Source organism: Chenopodium album, chromosome 4, assembly GCF_948465745.1.
Source record: "Chenopodium album chromosome 4, dcCheAlbu1.1, whole genome shotgun sequence".
NCBI lineage: Eukaryota > Viridiplantae > Streptophyta > Magnoliopsida > Caryophyllales > Amaranthaceae > Chenopodium > Chenopodium album.
Genome location: NC_137837.1, coordinates 46,646,502 through 46,652,383, shown reverse-complemented (window position 1 = coordinate 46,652,383; position 5,882 = coordinate 46,646,502). Strand labels below are relative to the sequence as shown.

At 42.2% G+C, this 5,882-nt stretch overlaps 1 non-coding gene across 1 annotated transcript; it reads right to left on the bottom strand.

The window, feature by feature from the left end:
- Window positions 1–1,632: 1,632 nt before the first annotated feature.
- Window positions 1,633–1,738, bottom strand: LOC145629713 (small nucleolar RNA R71). Its single transcript, XR_014111867.1, has one exon. It is a non-coding gene; the product is annotated as a small nucleolar RNA R71 (small nucleolar RNA).
- Between the last annotated feature and the right edge of the window lie 4,144 nt (window positions 1,739–5,882).

The following is a 5,882-nucleotide window of genomic DNA, read 5'->3' as shown; positions in this document are numbered from 1 at the left end:
TCATTAGTAGAGAGAGAAAGTGTGGATTTCTATTGATGAACTTGGATATTGAAGAAGGAGCTTGATTGAATCTTTGTAAATCTTCATCTTCAATGAATGAGCAATCTCTTACTCTCTTTCTTTACTTTTGTATCTAGTTTTGTTTGCTTATTTTGATTTTCCTTCTTTGCTTATTGATCATGTTGATGCTTATTGATTTGATGATTAATATTGTCTTCAATATGATTTGTGAGTAGTCACCTAGCCAAGGGTGTGGGGATGGTGTAGTTGTTAATTGATTCATGCTTATGATGTTGGGGGTTATGTTAATGGTGATTAAAGTCTTTGTATGCTTGATATTCTTTGGTCTTTCTTGCAAGTGCACATTGTTAGTTGATCAAAGATGAGTCTTTACTAACAAGTAACGGAAGTTGACTTAGTTGAGATTCATTACTATCGATAATTCTTTGTTTGCACCTTCTAATATATGGTTCTAATGTGGAAACATAGAGGCTATGTTAGGAGAAATCGATTAACCCCGGAAGGCGGTTAGATCGAGCTTTATTTCGATATTCTTGCATGCTTAGTTTACCATAGCTTTGCTTCTGTGTTATTGCATGATCAAGTGACATCTACATCTACCCACTTCCCTTGGTGTTTAGTTATATTGATCTTTAATCATTCTTAATCCTTAGTTTAATCTCTTAGTTATTCATACTTCTTGTCCCGAGATAGCTTAAAGTCTTAAGTAGTGAATGCGGTGTTTATGCATGTCTCCCTGTGGTTCGACCCCTCTATTTACCCTATACACGTATTAGGTTGGTAGAGCGTTATAAATTAATTTGACTTAGGTGTAGTCGCTCAACGACACGATTATTGCTTTGTCAAATTGGCGCCGTTGCCGGGGAAACGGTTTCCATTGCTATTTCATTGCTTGTTTAAGACTATCTCACCTTTATTTGTTAGTGTTTGCTACTTTTGTTACTTGTCAGTGCTTACGTTCTTCTTAGCTTTGTTGTATGAACAGAGGACGAACCCGCTCAAGATCTTTAATTCCCATTGATCCAGAGCTAGAGAGGTCTTTGTCCCTACTTCGAAGAGAAGCAAGAGCAAGAAGTAGAAATTCCCGCACTCCAAGGAGAGGAGTAAGAGAATTAGAAGATACTCCACCCTCTTCACCCTCAAGTGAAGAATTAGATAGCCCTAAATCATCTTCGAATTCATAAATCAACCCTTTCTCAACCTATAAGTTTGAAAGTAAAGAAGGTTCTAAAATGGGAGAGAATACGCCTTTGAGTCGTCTTGGGGCCCCCGAAGCTTTTAGAGCACAAAGTGGGATCCTAACTCCTAATACTCAAGCCAATAATTTCGAGATCAAGCCTAATTTGATTGCCTTGATTGAGAGGAAACAATTCTCGGGTGGAAAGTTTGAGAGTCCTCATGAGCACCTAAAAGAGTTTGAGAAATATTGTGACACAATAAAGGCCAATGGAGTGACTCAAGAATATATTCGCCTCAAAATGTTTCCATTTTCGCTAATTGGGAGAGGTCTAGAATGGCTAGAGAAGGAGGTGCCCCCTAATTCTCTCACGACATGGGACCAAGTGACTACGGCTTTCTTGAGGAGGTTTTATAATCATAGGAAGACCGCCGAGGCTCGGTCTTTGATTCAAGGTTTTCGCCAAAAGAGTGGTGAGTCTCTAAGTGCGGCATGGGAACGATACAAAGAGCTTCAACGTCAATGCCCACACCATGGGATACCCAAGTATCAACTCATTCACACTTTCTATGGAGGTCTCACACCTCAAGGAAGAACAAGCCTAGACGCCGCGGCCGGTGGTCCAATTATGAACAAAGGAGAGCATGAAGTGGAGTGTATTATAGAGGAAGCCGCAAAGCACTATGATGATTGGTACGAAGGAGAAAGGGATGCTACTTCTAGCAAGGGCGTTTATGCATTGGAGCAAGCCAACGCAATCAACAACCTTTCTACCCAAATCTCCAAAATGACCAAGCAAATGGATGAATTGATGAAAGAAAGGTCCAACCCTCATGGTAATATCTCCCCTTCAACCAAAGGAGGCAATGGTATGGATACTTCCTCCCCCTCTTCTTACAATACAATGCCCCAAGGATGCATGTTTTGTTCTAATTGTGAAACCTATGATCATGATACCTCTTATTGTGTCTATGCTTGTGAAGTTCAACCCCCTTCCCATGAACATGATAGTAATATGGAAAATGTCAATGCTATGAATTTTGCTCCTAGAATGGGAAATGTAGGAAACTTGAGGCCAACCTCCAATCAAATGGGGAATTGGAATCAAGGTGGAAACCATGGTTGGAACCAAAATGGTGGTGGTTATGATAACCAATACCATGGTGGGGGAGGCCCTTCCAATTTCAATGGAAGAGGCTACTCTAACCAAAGAGGATATGGTAATCAAAACCAACAACCTAATTCCCGATACCATGACCATCAAAATCAAAATTTTGGTGACCACGGTAACATGGGAAATAATCAACAAGGCAATGTTCCTAACCAAGGCACGGGAGGCAATAGGGGCCAATTTGTTCCTAACTATGCCCAAACTAATAGGCCCCCGGGTTTCCATCAACCCCAACTTCCTCCACCTCAACAACCTCTTCAACTTGAAGCCCCTCCAATAGATCCCGTGATGGCTAAATTAGATGCTCTTTTAAAAATGCGTGAGGAGGATCAAAAGAAACATGAAGAGGCTCAAAAACGAACCAATGCTCATATGAAAATGCTTGAGACTCAAATTGCTCAACTTGTATCTAATTCATCCCCTTCTTCTTCTTCTCCTTCTTCTTCTCACATCCCAAGTCAAGGAGTCAACCCAAAACCTTTGTATGCCGTGACAACAAGGAGTGGGAAGGTAGTAGGGAGTGACCCTTTAATTGAGGAAGAACCCCAAGAAGAGGCGGAGTTAGAGAATGAGGGTGAAAAACCCAATGAGCCATTGAGTGTTGAAAAAGAAAAACATGTTGAGGTGCTCAAGGAAAAAGAAGCCACCCCCTTGCCCCTAAATCGCCAACCTAGAGAGGAGAAGCTACCCTTTCCACAACGATTTGTGAGAGCTAAACTTGATGCCCAATTTGGGAAGTTTTTGGAAGTCATTAAGAATTTGCATGTCTCCGTCCCTTTTGTTGATGCTATGAAGCAAATGCCCCACTATTCCAAATTTTTGAAAGATCTTTTGAGTGGGAGAAGGGAGTGTGAGACGGTGAGTTTAACCGCCAATTGTAGTGCAATTCTTTCCAACAAACTACCTACCAAATTGAAAGATCCGGGTAACTTTTCCATCCCTTGCTCTATCAATGGCATTGAATTTGATAAAGCCTTGTGTGACTTAGGAGCAAGTGTGAGTCTCATGCCCTATTCCTTCTACCAAAAGCTTAGTGTAGGAACCCTGTCTCCCACTAACATTACTCTCCAACTAGCGGACCGTTCCGTTAAGTTCCCCATGGGCAAAGTTGAGGACATTCCCCTTAGGGTAGGAAAGTTCACATTCCCCATGGATTTCTATGTGCTAGAAATGGATGAGGATGAGAGGATTCCTATAATTTTGGGTAGGCCATTTCTAGCCACTTCTAGAGTAACATCGATGTGAAGGAGGGGAAGATATCCTTGAAAATTGACAATGATTCTATTGAGTTTGATTTGAACAATGTCATGCAACAACCCTCCTCAAGTGGTGAATGCTTTAGGGTAGATATTCTTGATACGGTTCTTGATGAATTTTCTCGCTCCCACTTGCATGCCACTAATGATCCCCTTGAAAGTGTGTTGTTGAATGAATCAAAGATAGGTACTCACAAAGAAGACATACAATTCTATGAGGATTTTCTTGAGGAAAGCAAGGAGTGCAAGGGCGCGAGCATGGAAGAAGAAGCTCCTTACATTCATGACCTCTTTCAAGTTGAAGAAAGAGAAGAGAGCCCCAATGGTAAGGGAGCACCAAAGGTAGACTTGAAACCTCTACCTTTGGGCTTGAGGTATGCATTTCTTGGTCCCAATGAGTCTTTCCCCGTGATTGTAAATTCTAACCTAACGGAGGAGCAAACCTCCCTCTTGATCAATGTTTTGAGAAATCACAAAAAAGCTTTGGGCTATACCATTGATGATATCAAGGGTATAAGTCCATCTTTATGTATGCACAAAATTGATCTAGAGGGAGATGCCAAACCCATCAGGCAAAGGCAAAGAAAGCTTAACCCTTCCATGCAAGAGGTTGTGCGGAAGGAAGTGGCTAAGCTTCTTGATGCGGGAATTATTTACCCAATTGCTCATAGTGATTGGGTATCTCCCGTGCAAGTTGTGCCTAAGAAAGGGGGCATGACGGTAGTGAAAAATGATCATGATCAACTAGTACCCACTAGACTTGTTACCGGTTGGCGCATGTGTATTGACTATCGCCAACTTAACACAAGTACATGCAAAGATCATTTTCCACTACCGTTCATTGATCAAATGTTGGAAAGGCTTACAAAGCATTCCTTCTATTGTTTCCTTGATGGTTACTCGGGATTTTTCCAAATCCCAATTGACCCTAAGGATCAAGAGAAGACAACTTTCACATGCCCCTACGGTACTTATGCGTATCGTAGGATGCCTTTCGGGCTTTGTAATGCCCCCGCAACATTCCAACGTTGCATGATGTCCATTTTTAGTGATATGATTGAGGATGAGATAGAAGTCTTCATGGATGACTTCTCCGTTGGAGGAGCCACCTATGAAGATTGTCTATCTAATTTATCTCGTTGCTTAGAAAGGTGTGAGAGGGCTAACCTCGTGTTGAATTGGGAAAAGTGCCACTTTATGGTCGAAAGTGGGATTGTTCTTGGGCACAAAATTTCCCATGCCGGTATTGAGGTTGATAGAGCCAAGGTTGAGGTCATCGAAAAACTTCCTCCCCCCACCAACGTGAGGGAAGTGAGGTCTTTTCTTGGCCATGCCGGGTTCTATCGGCGCTTTATTAAAGATTTTTCAATGATCGCTAAGCCTCTCACATCCCTATTGGAACAAGATAAGGAGTTTGTGTTTGATGATGCTTGTCATAAGTCCTTTTGTAGGTTGAAAGAAGCCCTTTGCACCGCTCCTATTGTCCAAAGTCCGGATTGGTCTCTTTCATTTGAGCTCATGTGCGCTGCAAGCGACGAGGCCATTGGATCGGTTCTTGGACAATGAAAGAATGGGAAACTTCATGTCATACATTATTTGTCTAAAACTCTCAATGATGCCCAACGAAACTACACAACTACCGAGAAGGAGTTCCTAGCGGTTATCCATTCATTCGAGAAGTTTAGAACCTACCTCATTGGTTCTAAGATAATTGTGTATACCGGCCACTCGGCTCTCAAATATTTGATAGGGAAGAAGGAAGCTAAACCAAGGTTGTTGAGATGGGTTTTAGTCCTCCAAGACTTCGATTATGAGATGAGAGACAAGAAGGGAGCCGAGAATGTGGTGGCGGATCACCTCTCAAGGTTGGGCGGTGCAAGGTTTGAAGATGATGGCTTGCCAATAGAGGACGCTCTAAGAGATGATGTGCTTTATGTCCTTGAAGTGAAATCGGAGCCTTGGTATGCGGATATTGTGAATTACTTAGCTTGTAGTGCCATACCACCAGATTTCACTTCACAACAACGTCGAAAACTCAAGCACGAGGCCAAGAGACACATTTGGGATGATCCCATTTTATTGAAAAGAGGGGTCGATGGTTTGTTGAGGAGATGCGTCCCCAACGACGAGGTTCAAAGTGTTCTCCATATGTGCCACTCTTCTCCTTGTGGTGGGCATATGAGTGCTCAAAAGACCGCCTCAAAGGTCCTTCAATCTATGCTCTTTTGGCCTTCTCTATTCAAGGATGCATGGATAT